We start from the raw sequence: 19453 nt of genomic DNA, 5'->3' as shown, positions 1-19453 counted from the left end.
CATGAAGTCAGAATAGCCTCCCAGAGCTGCTGTTTTGATGTGAACTGCCTCCCACCCTCATAGATCTTTTGCTTGATGATAATCCAAAGGTTCTCTATAGGGTTGAGGTCAGGAGAAGATGGTGGCCACACCATGAGTTTATCTCCTTTTATGCCCATAGCAGCCAATGACTCAGATGTATTCTTTGCAGCATGACAGCATGAGATGAGATGCATTGTCATGCATGAAGATGCTTCTGCTCCTGAAGGCACGTTTCTGCTTTTTATACCATGGAAGAAAGTTGTCAGTCAGAAACTCTATACACTTTGCAGAGGTTATTTTCACACCTTCAGGAACCTTAAAGGGCCTTACCAGCTGTTCTGGACCAAAACATGACTCCTCAACCTCCTTGCTGATGTCGCAGCCTTGTTGGGACATGGTGACCATCCAGTACTCCATCCATCTGGACCATCCAGGGTTGCTCGAAACTCATCAGTAAACAAGACTGCTTGAAAAATAGTCTTCATGTATGTCTGGGCCCACTGCAACCATTTCTGCTTGTGATCACTGTTTAGGGGTGGACGAATAGTAGGTTACTGCACCAAAGCAAGCCTTTGAAGGATCCTACACCTTGAGGTTTGAGGGACTCCAAAGGCACCAGCAACTTCAAATAACTTTTTGCTGCTTTATAATGGTATTTTGGCAGCTGCTCTCTTAATTCAATGAATTTGTCTGGCAGAAACCTTCCTCAATATGCCTTTATCTGCATGAACTCTGTTTCAGTCATAAATCTCTTCATAGTATGATGATCATTCCTAGGTTTTCGTGAAATATCTAATGTTTTCAAACCTTGTCCAAGGCATTGCACTATTTAGCACTTTTCAGCAGCAGAGAGATCCTTTTTATTTCCCATATTGCTTGAAACCTGTGGCCTGCTTAATAATGTGGAACATCATTTTTAAGTAGTTTTCCTTTCATTAGAATCACCTGGAAAACTAATTATCACATGTATTTAAGATTGATTTCAGTGATCCATTGAGCCCTGAGACACAATACCATCCATGAGTTTATTTGAAAAACAAAACGATTAAATCTTTATGACACTTAAATCCAATTTGCATAATAATTTGGAACACAGTGTATATATATATATATATATATGTCAGTGAGACACACATATATATATATATATATATATATACACTCACTGGCCACTTTATTAGGTACACCTGTCCAACTTCTTGTTAACACTTAATTTCTAATCAGCCAATCACATGGCGGCAACTCAGTGCATTTAGGCATGTAGACATGGTCAAGACAATCTCCTGCAGTTCAAACCGAGCATCAGTATGGGGAAGAAAGGTGATTTGAGTACCTTTGAACGTGGCATGGTTGTTGGTGCCAGAAGGGCTGGTCTGAGTATTTCAGAAACTGCTGATCTACTGGGATTTTCACGCACAACCATCTCTAGGGTTTACAGAGAATGGTCCGAAAAAGAAAAAAAATCCAGTGAGCGGCAGTTCTGTGGGCGGAAATGCCTTGTTGATGCCAGAGGTCAGAGGAGAATGGGCAGACTGGTTCGAGCTGATAGAAAGGCAACAGTGACTCAAATCGCCACCCGTTACAACCAAGGTAGGCCTAAGAGCATCTCTGAACGCACAGTGCGTCGAACTTTGAGGCAGATGGGCTACAGCAGCAGAAGACCACACCGGGTACCACTCCTTTCAGCTAAGAACAGGAAACTGAGGCTACAATTTGTACAAGCTCATCGAAATTGGACAGTAGAAGATTGGAAAAACGTTGCTTGGTCTGATGAGTCTCGATTTCTGCTGCGACATTCGGATGGTAGGGTCAGAATTTGGCGTAAACAACATGAAAGCATGGATCCATCCTGCCTTGTATGGAGCATCTTTGGGATGTGCAGCCGACAAATCTGTGGCAACTGTGTGATGCCATCATGTCAATATGGACCAAAATCTCTGAGGAATGCTTCCAGCACCTTGTTGAATCTATGCCACGAAGAATTGATGCAGTTCTGAAGGCAAAAGGGGGTCCAACCCGTTACTAGCATGGTGTACCTAATAAAGTGGCCGGTGAGTGTATATATATTTATATTTAATTCAGCGCTAGATAGCAGAAAAGCCGGTAATTCAATTGCCGGCTTTTCCTATCTCCTTCACAAACCCGACAGGATATGAGACATGGTTTACATAGTAAACCATCTCATATCCCTTCTTTTATTACATATTCCTCTTTACTAATGTAAGAAGTGTCTCTGTGTAAAATTTGGGGGCTCTAGCTATTAAAGGGTACCTGTAGTTACCTCGAGTCGCGGTGCTGCGCCCTCTGCTGGATGAACTCATATGAACTCGAGCGTGGGGACTTTTCAGAATATTTTCCCACGCTCAAGTTCATATGAGTTCATCCAGCAGAGGGCGCAGTACCGCGACTCGAGGTAACTACAGTACATTCCCCTGCATTCCATTCATTCACCAAGTTTTACAGTCAGGAGCACAGCTGCATTAGCAGAGCTCCTGGGTGTAAAATGATTTAACCCCTTCAGATGGATTTACAGCATGGGACAAGACTGTAACGACGGAAGGTATGGAATTTTGTTGTTTGGTTTTTTTTAACTTTAGTTCAGGTGACAAGAGTCTTCAGGTGGATTAAGAGTATAATAAAATATTAAAACACCATGTGTCTTTATTTCATTAAAATACTTTATAATAATGTGTGTGTGTTTTATTAACCATTACGTACTATTGGATTAATAATGGATAGGTGTCATAATTGACGCCTCTCCATTATTAACCTGGCTTAATGTCACCTTACAATAGCAAGGTGACATTAACCCTTCATTACCCCATATCCCACCGCAACGGGAGTGGGAAGAGAGAGGCTAAGTGCCAGAATAGGTGCATCTTACAGATATGCCTTTTCTGGGGTGGCTGGGGGCAGATGTTTTTAGCCAGGGGGGGGGCAATAACCATGGTCCCTCTCTAGGCTATTAATATCTGCCCTCAGTCACCGGCTTTCCCACTCTGGCAGAGAAAATTGCGCGGGAGCCCACGCCAATTTTTTCCGGAATTTAACCCTTTAATAGCTAGAGCCCCCAAATTTTGCACAGAGACACTTCTTACATTAGTAAAGAGGAATATGTAATAAAAGAAGGGATATGAGATGGTTTACTGTATGTAAACTATGTCTCATATCCTGTCGGGTTTGTGAAAGAGATAGGAAAAGCCGGCAATTGAATTACCGGCTTTTCTGCTATCTAGCGCTGAATTAAATATATATATATATATATATATGTGTCTCACTGACATATATATATATATATATATATATATATATATATATATATATATATACACACATTCTATATGTACACATTTATTCTACCTATTCTATTCTGTCAGTGTGATTTTACTGTACACTGCACTGAATTACCGGCTTTTCTATAGAACACCGCTGTGTATTTCTCGCAAGTCACACACATGGTCCGTGTGCAATCCATAATTTTCTCGCCCCCATAGACTTTCATTGGCGTATTTTTTGCGTAATACGCTGACAAAAGCAGCATGCTTGGATTTTCTACGGCCGTAACATACCATATATTACGGATGCGTAATATACGGCAGATAGGAGCTGCCCCATAGAGAATCATTGGGCCGTGTGCAATGCGTATTTTCTGGATGTATTTTCTGCGCTCATACGTCCGTAAAACTCGCTAGTGTGACGCCGGCCTGACACTGTATATTGGTTATAATCTGACAATGTACATACTATACAGTGACATGCAAAAGTGTGGGCACCCCTCGGCAAAATTATTGTTATTGTGAACAGTTAAGAAAGTTGAAGATTAAATGATCTCTAAAAGGCCTAACGTTAAAGATGACACATTAACTTTTTTGTTTGTTTTTTTTTTAAGTAAAAAAAATATATATTTTCATCTTTTACATTTTAAAAATTACAAAACAGGAAAATGGGCTGATACAAAAGTTTGAACATCCTGCATGGTTAAACCTAGTAGCATCCCTTTTGAAAGTATGGCAGCTTGTAAACACTTTTTGTAGCCAGGCAAGAGTCTTTCGATTCTTGTTGAGGGATTTTCATCCATTCTTCATTGGAAAATTCTTCCAGTTCTGTGAGATTCTTGGGTTGTCTTGCATGCACTGCTATTTTGAGGTCTAGCCACAGGTTTTCAATGATGTTCAGATCAGGGGACTGTGAGGGCTATTGTAAAACCTTCAGTATGCGCCTTTTGAGGCAGACTGTTTTGATGTGTTTTTACAATCATTATCCATTTGTAGAAGCCATCCTCTTTTCATCTTCAGCTTCTTGCAGATTGTGTTATGCTTGTGTGACACCCCAGGTTCCTGGTCGTCACAGTGGCATTGCTTTCCTCATGAGGAGAGTGGTGTCATGCTTGGAAGCGAGGAAAGATCTTCTCTATCAGGTACACACAAACATGCAACATGTTCACACTCCAGGCCAGAAGGGGGAGCTCTGATCCAGGTTGTGGGTGGCTCCCCTTTATAAATTCTGGTCTGGAGGGAAAGAGAGTTCAGTTAGTTCCTGTCAGAGAGACAGAGGAGAAGGAAGAACTGAAGGGGCAGTGTAGCCAAGAGGGTGCTGCAGCTCCTGGACAGAGATAACACAGAAGGAAGAACAGCTTGTAGTGAGCGTGCAGGAGAGCGAAGCACAGGAGAGCGAAGCACAGGAGAGTGACCACTGGGGAGGACAGCTGCTATTGGGCTACCTCCCTGCAGAGCGCTGATTCCGGTAGCTGGAAGATCGAGGTTGTGTCGGACTCTAGGAGGCACAGCAGAAACCGGCAGGACAGCTGGATTACACATCATCTGTCTGCCCTAATACCCTGGAGACACAGTGGCGCATAGAGCCCGTGTCATGATAAAGACCCAGTAAAAAGTCTCGAGCCACCTGTCATACGGGTTAGTGTCCCACCTTTAAGGAGGACAGAGAGAACAGTGAGGACCTTGACAGAAGCCACAGGCAGCAAGGGACTACACCACAGAGCTAGTAGGAAGGCTTTCAACTCCACCTGGTAAAGGGGACTCTAAACTCACTTTCAAGCCGGCCGGACCCTACCTGTACCTGTGTGAGACTGCAAACCTGTGTCCTCCGTTTCTTTCTACACTACCCACCATCTCCAGCTACACACCGGGAGCCCTGGGGACCCATCTTCACCTGTGGGAAGTTATACCATCTTAGCTGCCATAACATCACCCCAGAGGACCCCTTTAAGCAGCGCTGGTCCCCACTGACTGAATACCACAGGTGACGTCACAAACACAAACTTTATTCATAAATCCCTTTAAAGACTTTCCCTTTTACATGGGTGCCCAGGGCCACGGACCGGGTCACTGACGCCATGACATATCCCTTTAAGTACCGGACCTGATAAGAGTACCCCACAGGCATACCACTTACATCAAGAATTTGTTGAAATTTCATTAAATCATTCTTCTCTCTACCTGTCAAAATGTTTCTCATGACATTGGCTGTAACACAACCCCAAACAATGATTGAGCCACCCACCATGCTTAATGGTTGGTGACATGTTCTTTTCCTGAAATTCTGTAACCCTTTTTCTCTATGTATTCCTTTGATCATTGTGACCAAAGTGTTCTATTTAAACCTCATCTGTCCCCAGTACTTGTTTCCAAAATGAATCAGGTTTGTTTAGATGTTCTTTTGCATGCTTCTGATGCTGAACTTTATGGTAAGGACGTAGATGAAGTTTTCTTCTGATCACTCTTCCATAAAGGCCATATTTGTGCAGTTGTCTCTGAACAGTAGAAAAATGTACTCCAATTCCAGAATCTGCTAATCTTTCTGAAGGTCTTTTGCAGTCTTTTTCAGGGGTTCTGATTTGCCTCATTAGCAATCTTACGAGCAGCTCTCACTGAACTTTTGCTTGGTCTTCCAGACCTTATCAAGAACTCCACTGTTCCTGTTATCTTCTTAAAGGCTTAAGCCTAAGTCACACTAAACGACTTACCAACGATCACGACCAGCGATACGACCTGGCCGTGATCGTTGGTAAGTCGCTGTGTGGTCGCTGGGGAGCTGTCACACAGACAGCTCTCTCCAGCGACCAACGATCAGGGGAACGACTTCGGCATCGTTGAAACTGTCTTCAACGATGCCGAAGTTCCCCTGCAGCACCCGGGTAACCAGGGTAAACATCGGGTTACTAAGTGCAGGGCCGCGCTTAGTAACCCGACATTTACCGTGGTTACCATTGTAAAAGTAAAAAAAAAAAAACACTACATACTCACATTCTGATGTCTGTCACTTCCCCCGCCGGCGTCCACAGGGTTAAAACTGCTGCCGAGAGCTTCCCTGCACTGAATGTGTCAGCGCCGGCAGTAACAGCGGTGACGTCACCGCTGTGCTCTGCTTTATGGCCGGCGCTGACACAGTCAGTGCAGGGAAGCTCTCGGCCGGAGGGCGTGCATTAGCAGCGCTCCTGTCAAAAGCAGTTTTAACCCTGTGGACGCCGGGGGACGTGACAGACATCAGAATGTGAGTATGTAGTGTTTTTTTTTTTACTTTTACAATGGTAACCAGGGTAAATATCGGGTTACTAAGCGCGGCCCTGCACTTAGTAACCCGATATTTACCCTGGTTACAAGTGAACACATCGCTGGATCGGCGTCACACACGCCGATCCAGCGATGACAGCGGGTGATCAGCGACTAAAAAATGGTCCTGATCATTCCCCAACGACCAACGATCTCCCAGCAGGGGTCTGATCGTTGGTCGCTGTCACACATAACGAGATCGTTAGCGGGATCGTTGCTACGTCACCAAAAGCGTGACGTTGCAACGATATCGTTAACGATATCGTTATGTGTGACTCAGCCTTTATGCGGCTTTGTGGGTCTCCACCATTTTCATTTTCAGAGTGCTAGGAAGCTGCTTAGAAGAACTCATGGCTGCTGTTTTTTTGGCACAAGGATAGAGGAGGCTGGGTTTTTATAAAGATGGGAAACTTCCATCACCTGGCTTTTCCTAACGATGATGGTGAACAAGCCATAACTCAAACAGTCTAATTAAGGTCTGAAACCTTGGTCAAAGTTATCCGAACACACAAATCTTTAGCCCATTTTCCTTTTTGTAATTTTTAAAATGTACAAAATTACATTATATATTTTTTGCCTAAAATACAAAGGAAATGTGTCATCTATAATTTTAGCCCTTTAACAGATCATTTCATCTCACATTGCTTAACTGTTCGCAATAAAAATAATTTTAACAGGGGTGCCCAAACTTTTACATGCCACTGTAGATCTGTCTAGTTCAGACATTGTAAATATAGAGGACACTCTCAGCCTCAGGTGCATCAGTGTGCTATTTTTCACAGACTGATAGTAGAAGCTGGAGCAAAATATATTTTTTGAGCATCCAAGAAAAACTAGTGAAACTTGGACAAAACTCTGATGAAATCTGATCAAAAACTCTGATGAAACTTGGACCGTTTTTTTGTGGACCAGAAAATAACTGACATTTGAATGAGCCCTTACCCACCAAGGCATCAACTCTGCAAGACCCCTGAAGGTGTCCTGTGGAATCTGTCACTGATCCATTAGCAGCAGATCCTTTAAGTCCTGTGAGATGTGAGGTGTGAACTTCATTGATCAGATTGAGATATGGGGAATTTGTGGACAAGTCAACACCTTGAAAGGTTTGCCATACTCTTCAAACCATTCCTGAACAATCATTGAAGTGTGGAAGGGGCATTATTCTGCTATTAGAGGACACCACTGCAATGAAAGTGTGTAAATGGTCTATACAGTGTTTATAATAACATCCACATGAATGCCAGGACACCAGGTAGCGGCATTGCTAACATTGGCAGTCCTTGGCATATGATCCAGACTTTAAAGAAATTGTCCACTATTGGACAACTTCTTCTCATACCCTTCGCTTGGCCCCCATAAAATAATAAAGCTTATACTTCCCTCCCGTGCTGGCACTGTTCCCATGGTGTCGGCACTCAGTGTCCCCGAGCTTCTGTGCTGTTGTTGTGACACATGATGCTGGCACCCAGTCAGAGCTGGTGTCACTGTCCCTGCCTCCTATCAAATTTAGGAGGAAGTCAGGGATCAGCTGCGCTGCAATCCGGACTTCCTCTTCATGTTCAATTTGTCCAAAGGTTGGGATAGTGACAGCAGATTGGGCGCCGTGACAACAATTGCACGAGAACCCAGGGAGAGTGAGTGATGACACCGCGGAAATGGCGCTGGTGAATATAGGCTTTATTATTTTATGGGACCAAACATTTTGGTCAAGAATGGGTTGTCCTAGTACTGGACAACCCCTATAAGCTTTGGTCAGCGGTGGGTGAGTACAAGTTGTATTTTTTTCTCTGGAAAAGAAGAAGAGGGCACTATTTTGTATTAGTGGCACAAAGGTGGGAATTGTTATTGTGTGTGAGGAATATAGAGGGCATTACTTCTTTCTCAAGGGCAGACAGAGGAAGTTTTATTTTCTAAGGAGCAACCAGGGTCATAGTTATTTTCTATGGGGTATTATTAATTTATAACTTCTGGGGTCACAACAGTATGCATTATTATTATATGGGTGTTCAAAAATATAATTGTGATATAAGAGTGTAGCGCCCCCACTGCCGCAGGGCCGAGGGGTACCCGGTACCGGGCCTGTGAGTCTCTGCTCTGGGGTTGTCACGGTGGCTAGACCCGGTCCGTGACCCTGCTGAGGGGCGTACAATGATAGATGTGGATGGTGGTGGTGGTGCGGTTCAGTAAATAACGAGGACACCAGGTTGCAGTCTCTTTACCTCTTTACTGAAGGCTTCTGGGTCCTCAGTCCGGAATACGGTTAGCTGGGCTGCGCAAGTCCGGCCGGTCCGATGGCACCTCCAGGATTCCCTTCGCAGGTGGAAATCTGTGCCTTCCTTCTAGCGCTTATATGTTGTGGTCCTCCCCTGCTGTGCTTACAGGATAGTCCCCACAACTGTTGTGTCTGTTTCTCGTGTTCCCTCACAACTCGATTCTGATGTTCTTCTTCTTCTTCTCGTCCCCCAGATCTTATGGTAGGACGCACCCGTATGACGGGAAGGCTCAGAGCTCTTCCGGGACCCTAGAGTCGCCCCTCTCCACAAGTTGCCCCCTATGTCTGCGTAGGTGATGTAGGTGAGACAGCCAGCCTATAGCTCTCTGCCCTGCTGTTGGTTTGAAGTAATGCTTAGAGCCCTGTACTTCCTCGGCATTCCGGCCACCGGTTATTTACGCCTCAGTAGGATGTTGCCTCGGTCTAACAGCATGACTCCTACTGGTATCCTCCCTGTTGCGTTGATTTCGTTTCTCACTCAGCACAATAAATCTCGCTTCTTGTCCTTTCTTAGGGCACCGCCGCTATGAAGTGCAGGCGCGGTCCCGTAGCTTTCTCTCTGATTGCCAGGCCTCTGTCAGGATCCCACCCCTGACAGGGACCCTACCGAATCTTCCCCTACAACACCCTCTGCCACAAGGTGTTGCCTGGTTCCAACCCAGTCAGCTTTCTCACTAACTTCCTGCCTAACCCCCAGTTTTACCAGACTGTGAGGAGTGGCCTAATGAATAGTACCCTTAGCTCCCCCTGGAGGCCAGACTGTGAAATGTATTGGTGTATGTGATACCTGGTCAGATGACCTCCTTCAGTGCCATCAGACGTACCATCGCCCCCCTTAGTGGCGGAGCAACAGTACTGCAACGACCAGGACTCTGGGGTGCTGCACTCCCCCCCGGTTAAATCCAGTACTCCTGGACTGGGAAGAAAACAACAATACATGTCAGCAAAAAGACATACAATTTTGAAAATGCAAGTACAAGTCAACTTTTTAACAAAGCTTCCGTTTATGGGAGGTGAGGACACTTGAACGTTACAAATATGGTTAAATACTTTTAAATAACTTTACTATAAATAACTTTTCTTACCCAACTGGGTATTCTACTAAGTGCAAAATTTTGAACAACAATCCAACTTTTCCTTTAAGGACGTACTTGCTGAATCCACTAAAGACCTTCTTATAATCACATTATAAGGTTACTGAACATTTTTGCATTCTCCTACTTTAAGTCTGCAGGACCGCCTGTCCTAACCGCTCCAGGCCTACTGCCTCTCCTTTCTGTTACAGGACCGCCCCTTTCCGCCCGAGCCTACTGTCCTTCCACTACTATACACAGTATAGAACATATCATTTTTCCTTCAGTTCAAGATTACTGAGCCATCTCTGTATGGCTCCTAGGAGGACTCACCACTAACCCCTACGGGTTCACTTCCTGTCCTCATTCTCTAACACATTATTAAACATTGCTTACAATCAACTAATTAGTTACATTTAACTTCTTCTTTTCAAGACATTATTGCCATTCAACCATCTTAAGGCAACACTGTTCATAAGCGCAATACGTGAACATCCCCTTTAAGAGGGGACCAAGTCTCTATGAGGTAGTGCAACTTCTCAAACTGCAAGACTGTTTGCCGTAAGGACTCCAATGCTGGTTCCCAAACCAGTGTCTTCGCAAAGAGTCCTTTCTTTATATAAAACCAGTAGAGAGCACCTTTAAGAAGGTGCAAACTATTTACAATAAGTTTGTAATCATGCATTGTTCATGATTCAGCAGTTCTTTATAACATGGGTGAACAGGGAGCAAAAAGGAAAATAAAAGCAAAAATAAAAGCAATAGGGATCCCGGGTAAACGAAGGGATCCCTTTAAGAATAACCCTAGTCGGGTATTAGCAGCAAAAAGCAGGGAAACAAGCAGTTAACTATTTACATATCCATGGCATCGAGGTTTATTCTCGCTCTGGCAGCCGTAGCTCCGCATAGACCTCGCTCGGCAAGGTGATCGGCGAGATCGGGGCCTTTAAGAAGTGCTCCATACCCGTGGCCGGATCCCAGGTTGTAAGGCGCCGGAGTCTATAGGTCCCAGGGAGAGGGGGTACCGCGACGGGACCTATCAGCAAGTCCTCTGCTGGCGAGGCAGGGTCGTTCTTCATACCTGCTTCAGATGCGGTCCCTCCGGTGCTGATCTGCTCCGTCTCCGCTGGGGTCTGGAACGCTAGTTGCAGGGCCTTGCACTGCGGCGTTGTCATCTCCGTTTGCAGCATCTCGCTTTCCGGCAGAGCCTTGCTTTCTGGCTTCGGAGCGCTGGAACTTCTTTCTTGCTCCGGACCAGATGAGGCTGCCGACAGATGTCTGGTGAGGCTCCCGATGATGGGGTCTTCCACCCGGCCTCAGTGCTCAGCTGCGTCTGCAGGAGTTGGTGGATCAGCTCGTCCGCTCCGGTCTGCAGGAGGTCACCGTCAACTGTGGAGGTCTGGCTGCGGTGCCTCTCCGGGTAGCTGGGGGAGTCCTCGGCTCCGACTCCACGCTCCGGGCGGCTGGCCATGGCGTCCTCCATGTCGCTGACTTCTTCTTCCTGGTCCTTTTCCCGCTCTCTCCTTCGTGGGTGGTTTCGTTTCCTCTGCCTCCGCCCACCGTTGAGAATCAGGAGGCGGATCTCGGCTGCTGAAGGACACGTCCTCAAGGGGCAGAAATACTTAGACTGGGCGGCCATTGTCTTTCGCGCTCTTCAGCTTGTTCACGCCCACTTCCACGCCCTTCTTCTTCTCCTGCGCTCCTCTTAGCGCTGTAATGGCGGCGGTTTTGGCGGGAACTTCTGGCGGCAAGTGGCAATCCACAGTCTTTGCAATAAGTCACAGTCCAAGCACAGTAAATCACAGTTCCAAGGCACACATGACCTGATTCTTCAGGCTTAAGTAGATCCTGTTCGTGACGCCAAAATGAAGCGCCCCCCCTGCCGCAGGGCCGAGGGGTACCCGGTACCGGGCCTGTGAGTCTCTGCTCTGGGGTTGTCACGGTGGCTAGACCCGGTCCGTGACCCTGCTAAGGGGCGTACAATGATAGATGTGGATGGTGGTGGTGGTGCGGTGCAGTAAATAACGAGGACACCAAGTTGCAGTCTCTTTACCTCTTTACTGAAGGCTTCTGGGTCCTCAGTCCGGAATACGGTTAGCCGGGCTGCGCAAGTCCAGCCGGTCCGATGGCACCTCCAGAGTTCCCTTCGCAGGTGGAAATCTGTGCCTTCCTTCTAGCGCTTATGTGTTGTGGTCCTCCCCTGCTGTGCTTACGGGATAGTCCCCACAACTGTTGTGTCTGTTTCTCGTGTTCCCTCACAACTCGATTCTGATGTTCTTCTTCTTCTTCTCGTCCCCCAGATCTTATGGTAGGACGCACCCGTATGACGGGAAGGCTCGGAGCTCTTCCGGGACTCTAGAGTCGCCCCTCTCCACAAGTTGCCCCCTATGTCTGCGTAGGTGATGTAGGTGAGACAGCCAGCCTATAGCTCTCTGCCCTGCCGTTGGTTTGAAGTAATGCTTAGAGCCCTGTACTTCCTCAGCGTTCCGGCCACCGGTTATTTACGCCTCAGTAGGATGTTGCCTCGGTCTAACAGCACGACTCATACTGGTATCCTCCCTGTTGCGTTGATCTCGTTTCTCACTCAGCACAATAAATCTCGCTTCTTGTCCTTTCTTAGGGCACCGCCGCTATGAAGTGCAGGCGCGGTCCCGTAGCTTTCTCTCTGATTGCCAGGCGTCTGTCAGGATCCCACCCCTGACAGGGACCCTACCGAATCTTCCCCTACAACACCCTCTGCCACAAGGTGTTGCCTGGTTCCAACCCAGTCAGCTTTCTCACTAACTTCCTGCCTAACCCCCAGTTTTACCAGACTGTGAGGAGTGGCCTAATGAATAGTACCCTTAGCTCCCCCTGGAGGCCAGACTGTGAAATGTATTGGTGTATGTGATACCTGGTCAGATGAACTCCTTCAGTGCCATCAGACGTACCATCGCCCCCCTTAGTGGCAGAGCAACAGTACTGCAACGACCAGGACTCTGGGGCGCTGCAAGAGCACAAAGGGGGTACACTTACTGCATAGGTCTCTAAGAAGAGTGCCATTTTTGCTTGGAGTTTTTAATTTTTTGAGAAGACACATTATGCCTTGCCACTTCCACACCGGATCTTTTTAGACCTGAACCAAACTTTCCCTACAGAACACTTCACAGAACATTACACTTTTATTTCTCTTTCCCATCGCATCGTTTATCTTAGTGCCATCTCTTCCCCAGGTAATTAACAGAATTCACATGAAGTCTTGTCTCATCACAACAGAACATCTTCCATTGCTCACTGGCCCGGTTCTGATGCTTGCATGAACATTGTAGGCGCTTTCCATGGTGGACAGAGGTCAGCATGGACACACTGTGCCTGGTCTTTGGCTACTCTGCCCCATACACAACAAGCTGCGTGTGTGTCCTGACACCTATCTATCATATAGTCACAAAAAGTCAATGATCCAATCAAGTGGTATACATTTCAGATCAATCAAAATATATCCATAAACTAGGTTAACCAAAATACCCAGTAATAAGAAGTGAGATTTAATTAGTATAAGGCGAGGGTCACACTTGTGAGAAACTCGTGAGTCTCTCGCATCAATTCCTGGTACTGCCGCCAGCACTCGGGACCGGAGTGTGCGGCTACATGTATTTCTATGCAACTGAACGCTCCGGTCCCGAGTGCCGGCGGCAGTGCTGGGTATTGATGCAAGAGACTCGTGAGAGTTTCTCGAATTGAACTCGCAAGTGTGACCCCGGCCTAACAATTCAAATTTTCTATTACTACATTGTTAAAACATAAATTAAAAAAGCGAAGGTGCTAGCACATGAGGGACACAAATTCTCAATATATTTTACATAGATAAATATATAAATCTGTATAAATCGTGGTCATAGGTTTGGGACAGGTAATAAATTATTCTTTAACTCTTTTTGTTGTGTTTCTATTGTGTTTGTTCAATTGCCCTGGTTTAGCAGTTTAGCAGCGCAATATTTGTGGTATCAGACAATGAAACACATTATATATATATTATCATTAAGGTGTTAGTTCATTATCATTTTTATTAATGAAAAAATATAAAAGCATTTCTGAAATGTATGGAGACCATCCAGAATACCCTTTACACCTATACCCCACATGCTGCGGGGGAGACTAATAGTAAACTGGTCCTCATAATTAAAAATTAAATCTTTTTTTATATTAATTCATTTTCTGAGTTCATGGATGAACCAAAAGTGCTTTAAATGCTTAAAGTGCAATAATGGCCCTAATGGAAAGGTGATAAGACCCTATTTACCTGTCAAACAAGCCATCGGATAGAATATTGGGATGTAGAGCTGCATCCCACTGCCCCAGCGACAGTTTTATTGCCTGATACCACGAATATTGTACCGCTAAACTTTCAAATGAATATTCCTATATAAATACCTTGGTCCTATTTTTTGAAAATTATTTCATCAATTTAATCTAGTGTAAGGGCTATTTAACCTAGTAATTGAACAAATACAACAGGATCTGTACCACAACAAAATGAGTTCATTAATAATTTATTACCTGTCCCAAACATAGGGCCACGATTTTTACAGATTTACATATATCTATGTCAACTATTTTGAGAATTTGTGTCCCTCAAGTGTTAGCACCTATTTTATTATTATTTTTTTTGTATTAATAAAAATGTGAATTGTTATACTAATTAAATCTCACTTATTACTGGGTATTTTGGTTAACCTAGTTTATGGGTATATTTTGACCCATCAATCATAGTCAGCAGTAAGTTTTTCAGCATCTGTGGGATCGGAGCAGATGGGCCATCCTCATCTCCTACATACATGAGTGAGCCTCAGGCATGGGTAGTTCACACACATGTCCATCCTTGACCCTCTTTTGGTATCTACTAAGCATTACATACTGGGAACATCCCACACGACCTGCTGTTTTGGAGATAGTCTGACCATTCAGTCCTTGTCAGTCGTTGGATCCCTACACTTGCCCGTTTTTCTGAGCCATCTACTTCACAAATTGACTGCTCACTTGTTGCCTTCTATATCCCACCGCTTGACATCATCATCAGATATTATTCACCAATCTCTTTCATCTTTCGATAGTTTTGTTGTTATGGTTGATTGAGTTATATTATAATGCACATGCCCTAAAAACAACCGAAAAATATTTAGAATTGAGAGTCCTATCTATCTACTGGCTAACACGGTACCAAGATATATATATCTTTCCTGTATCTAAAAACAACCGGACACCCGAATGGCCATGAAAATCATTGTGTGTGGCTGCCAATCTCCCTACCAGGATGAAAACTTAACGCAGTGTTATTTAGCAGTAGTGATGTGATGTGACCATTGTTACCAGGCATTCATCAGCATCTCCCCCTTATGTGCATCCTATCCGGGCTGCGACCACTGGGCAACGTTTTTGGGTCCCATCTAAGCTCGTCTTATATCCAGTAAAAGGGAATTATTAATACAGTAATTATCTCATGTATATTGGAATCGCCATTTTTGCGTTTGGCAAATTTCCCCATTAATCGCTCAGCAAATCCTTCAGCAGAAGAGTGACCCCACTTATGGCAGCCTGTATTCCGCCTATAGAGCAGCAGGCACAGGCTGCCCTGAATCATCCTTCTATCTGCTGTCCGCCCCACAGGTCAGTGATGGACGGCGGGAATACCCTGCAGCTTCAATAATCTGTAGAGAGGAATTTCGCCGTTCCGTCAGTGATTCTGATATTTATCTGGTTTATGGAGTTGCTATATAAGCAATTCTTCTTACCTGTAGACTCACCGCCCCACTTCTTGTTCCATTCATTGTTTGCTCAAATAGCTCGGGTCACCTAAAACTTTGCATGGAAGGCGGATGTTAGGGGAAATCAAGATAAATCTTGGGTTCTTACCTGGAGAGGACAGTCCTCCCTGCGGAATCAGCGTACGGAGCTGGGTCTGTTCACCTGTCGCTCTACCTGCTGTAACATTACAGTCTGGGTGGAGCGCAGGGTGGAGCGCTCGCTGGTTTCTCTCTGTCTACACTTTGTTTTCACAGCTCTAGGCTAAATATATACGGTAAGTCACACATCTTTGACCACGTGCGGATTTCTACCTGAGATCAGTCGCCCCCTGCTGTCCAGTGAATAAAAAGGACATCAGACATTCTAAATTATATACATTTCAGGGAAAACTGGATGACAACCAGGTAAGTAAGGCCTCATTCAGACATCCGATTTTTTTTTCATGTATGATAAAAACTGTGCTGGTTTCATCAGTGATTTTGTTCTGCGTTTTTTCCGTGTTTTATCAGTTTTTCATGGCTGAAAAACCAAAAAAAGTTTCTATACCTTCTCCAATTAGCAGTGCATGAAATAATGAACAGCATATGGATAGCATTCGAGTGCAGTCCGATTTTTTCACGGACCCAGAGACTTGCATTGCCGAATATGATCCGACACTTGGATCAATGAAGGACATGTCTTCGCATTTGTGCCCAAAGCACTTGATCCCCTAAAAACATCAGACATGGTAAGTAACCCAACAGTATACTTGCATAGGTACAAGTACTATCCATGAAGACCACGGATAGAATTCGTACATGGAAACTGGACGTCTGAATTAGCCCTGAATCTGGGTGATAATCACTTTGGGCCAGAATCTATAAACTTTTCATGACGTATAGGTTACACATTGGCTATGGTCACATGACAGTATAAAAAAATCCGTCTAATTTTCATCCAGAGAAGTAGAACTATTTTTTCTCACTTATCATCCATATACAATCCGTTTTTTACAGCAGCAGCTATTGACAAGCCCATTTACACTTTCCTATGTTACAGAATTGCAATGTATCCATAATAATCGGGTGCTATTCTGCGGCTTTGTACGGCATCCAATTTTTTTTCACACCCACAGACTTGAATGGGTGAGTCTCATTGTATTTTCGGAGAAAAATCGTACATGAAGTGATTTATTTCACATGCATATTCAGCCAGTGGAAAAAAAATCGTTCATCTGCTCTGCCCCATTAACTTTGGTCCGAATGGAATCTGTTTTGTTACCGGATAGCACTTGGACCAAAAATATGGTCGTGTGCATGAGGCCTGTGGGTGATGGATCCCGCTGTATGGCACGTGTTACCCATTGGGATCGGTTTAACAGTTCATGGTGAACACTTTTAATGGATTTCATACTGGTATCCTTCACCTGTAGGATCCAATGTTGAAAAATTGCGAAAATTCCAACATTCTACTGAATTTCGAGGAATGCAATAGTACAGTCTGTTACACTTTTCTCCTCTTAGCAGGAAACTGATGTACACCAGCAGGATGGAGGCCAAATACAATCTTTTTGCTAATGGAACTGTAGCGCCCCCACTGCCGCAGGGCCGAGGGGTACCCGGTACCGGGCCTCTGAGTCTCGGTTCTGGGGTTGTCACGGTGGCTAGACCCGGTCTGTGACCCTGCTGAGGGGCGTACAATAAATGTGGAGATATGGGGATGATGTTATGGTGCAGTGCAAGTCGCAGTAAATAACGAGGACACCAGGTTGCCGTCTCTTTACCTCTTTACTGAAGGCTTCAGGATCCTCAGTCTGGAATACGGTTAACCAGGCTGCGCAAGTCCGGCCGGTCCGATGGCACCTCCAGAGTTCCCTTTGCAGGTGGAAATCTGTGCCTACCTTCTAGCGCTTGTGTGTTGTGGTCCTCCCCTGCTGTGCTTACGGGATAGTCCCCACAACTGTTGTGTCTGTTTCTGAAGTTCCCTCACAACTCGATTATGATGTTCTGCTTCGTCCCCCAGATGATATGACTAGGACGCACCAGTATGACGGGTAGGCTCGGAGCTCTTCCTGGACTCTAGTGTCGCCCTTCTCCTGTTGTTGCCCCCTGTGTCTTCATAGGTGATTTGTGTGAGACAGCCCGCCTATAACTGACTGCCCTGCTGTAGGTTTGAAGTTACGCCTGGAGCTCTATACTTCCTCGGCGTTCCGGCCACCGGCTGCGCGCCTCAGTAGGATGTTGCCTCGTCTTACAGCAGGACTCCTACTGGTGTTTCTCCTTGTTGCGTTGATCTCGTTTCTCACTCAGCACAATAAACCTCGCTTCTTGTCCTTTCTTAGGGTACTGCCGCGATCAGGTGCAGGTGCGGTCCCGTAACGTTCTCTCAGTTTGCTAGGCCTCTGTCAGGATCCCACCCCTGACAGGGACCCCCCTGAGTCTCTCCCCGCAACACCCTCTGCCACAGGATGTTGCCTGTTCGATTCCCAGTCAGCTTCTCTCTAACTTCCTGCCTAACCCCCAGTTTTACCAGATTGTGAGGAGTGGCCTAATACATAGCACCCTTAGCTCCCCCTGGAGGCCAGACTGTGAAGTGTATTGGTGTCTGTGATACCTGGTCAGGTGAACTCCTTCAGTGCCATCAGATGTACCATAGCCCCCCTTAGCGGCGGAGCATCAGTACTGCAACGACCAGGACTCTGGGGCGCTGCAGAACTTTATGGACACATTTAGTTTGTATTTGGGATAATTCCTGGTGTACACAGTAAGCATAAAAATCGTCATCTAAGCAGTAGGAAAGCAAAATAATTTTGGAGTAGGTAAATAGGATGGTTCTGAATCCAGACAAGTCAACCTGGCTTCATAACAAATCCTCTTCAGAGGGGCTATTATATATGATTATTGGGAGCTCTGTGACCAATTGGACTGTGGGTCCCGAGATCCCCATTCCTCCTCATCACACGACTGCAGGATAAAGGAACAAGGGACTATCATTTGGGTAGATAGAGAAGTTAATACTGTAACCCAATGACAATTACTGCAGGTATTCCCTGTTTTTGCCGGGTCACTCAGCTTGCTCAGAGTCCCAAGGGACATATTGGCAGATATGGAAGCAGACAGAGTATAACTAGACATCTGGCTAACTTCACATTCAGATCTGGGAGGACTGGGTGCCATCCTACATGGACACTGTGGCCATCCTGCGTCTCCATAATCAAATATAATTAGTTTGTAAATATTCAGCAGAAGAGGTTTACATTTTTGGGGGTTTTGGGGCATTTTATGATTTTAATCTGGACATGAATGATTTTCAGCATGAAGTTTTGTCATAAACAATCTCTCGCTCTCTGGAGGAGTCTCAAGGTCACGGTGAAGGTCGCCGGTCTCTGCTACAACTCAAAGGCAAATTGTTCTGCCTGAGATTGGTGGGCAGAAGAAACATTTGTAGCATCAGTGATTCTTTGTGTAATATCTCATGTCCGGGGCTTGATATGAGATATATGTGCACCCATGATCAAGGACATGACACCCCCAGCAACACACAGGGCAGCCTCCCTGCTCCAGTGCCAATAGTGACACTTCTTATGCCTGTGTGCCAGCGGAATTCTCTCCTCATCCTGCATGATTAAACACTGCACAGTACCACTTCTCAAGTCTATGAATTGTGAAATCCTACCCTTTACTGCCATGATGAAACATTGCACAGTAGCACTTCTCATGCCTGATATAATTCTACCTTCGTCCACCATGATTAAGCAC

At 45.3% G+C, this 19453-nt stretch overlaps 1 protein-coding gene across 25 annotated transcripts in view; it reads right to left on the bottom strand.

Annotated features, from left to right (window-relative positions):
- BCAS1 (brain enriched myelin associated protein 1) overlaps window positions 1-15946 on the bottom strand; it is a 180780-nt gene extending 164834 nt beyond the window's left edge. For 17 of the 25 annotated variants that reach the window (XM_077253177.1, XM_077253187.1, XM_077253188.1 and 14 more), the window contains exon 1: window positions 15825-15946. The gene's annotated coding sequence lies outside the window, so the exon portion shown is untranslated. The remainder of the gene's footprint in view (window positions 1-15824) is intronic. The other 8 variants (XM_077253194.1, XM_077253196.1, XM_077253189.1 and 5 more) reach the window with 5 other exon arrangements.
- Window positions 15947-19453: the final 3507 nt, after the last annotated feature.

The sequence above is a fragment of the Ranitomeya variabilis genome, chromosome 4 (genome assembly GCF_051348905.1).
Source record: "Ranitomeya variabilis isolate aRanVar5 chromosome 4, aRanVar5.hap1, whole genome shotgun sequence".
Lineage (NCBI taxonomy): Eukaryota > Metazoa > Chordata > Amphibia > Anura > Dendrobatidae > Ranitomeya > Ranitomeya variabilis.
The sequence above is the reverse complement of the archived record's forward strand: the minus strand, read 5'-3'. Positions and strand labels throughout refer to the sequence as shown.